The following is a 451-nucleotide window of genomic DNA, read 5'->3' as shown; positions in this document are numbered from 1 at the left end:
GGGGGTGGGGTGGGGGGGGGGTCCAGCAGTGGAGGCGGCGTCGGCCCGTTAGCGTGCTTTCTGGAGTCGGGATCGCAGGAGCAGGGCAGGCCTGTGCTCTGCACCCGTCGTCCTGGGAGGGGAGGGGAATCAGGAGGCGGCCGTGGGGTGGAAGGGGGGACTGCACCTGGGGAGGGGCCGGGGGAGCAGAGAGCCAGGCTCCAGGCCGAGGGAGGGTCACGGTGTACGGGCTCACAGCTTCCCCTGCGGCCCCGGGGCTCGCGCTGACGGCTCCTTTAAGGACCAGACTCGGTGCTTTCATGGCAGACGTCACTCCTTCCTGTGCGGGTTCTCGTGACTGTTTCTGGATCCGCCTTTCCTAAAATCCTCGGGTGGCTGGTTAGGACTCAGCTGCTTGACAGCAGCGTGACTGACCCCCGTGGCTGAGTCCTGCCCCCCCCGCCCCAGCCCG

At 68.5% G+C, this 451-nt stretch overlaps 1 protein-coding gene across 1 annotated transcript in view; it reads left to right on the top strand.

Annotated features, from left to right (window-relative positions):
* Positions 1-451, top strand: part of ZNF606 (zinc finger protein 606) — a 16441-nt gene that overhangs the window by 9973 nt on the left and 6017 nt on the right. The window lies entirely within an intron of this gene.

This window comes from Myotis davidii, unplaced genomic scaffold (assembly GCF_000327345.1).
Source record: "Myotis davidii unplaced genomic scaffold, ASM32734v1 scaffold936, whole genome shotgun sequence".
Lineage (NCBI taxonomy): Eukaryota > Metazoa > Chordata > Mammalia > Chiroptera > Vespertilionidae > Myotis > Myotis davidii.
The sequence above is the reverse complement of the archived record's forward strand: the minus strand, read 5'-3'. Positions and strand labels throughout refer to the sequence as shown.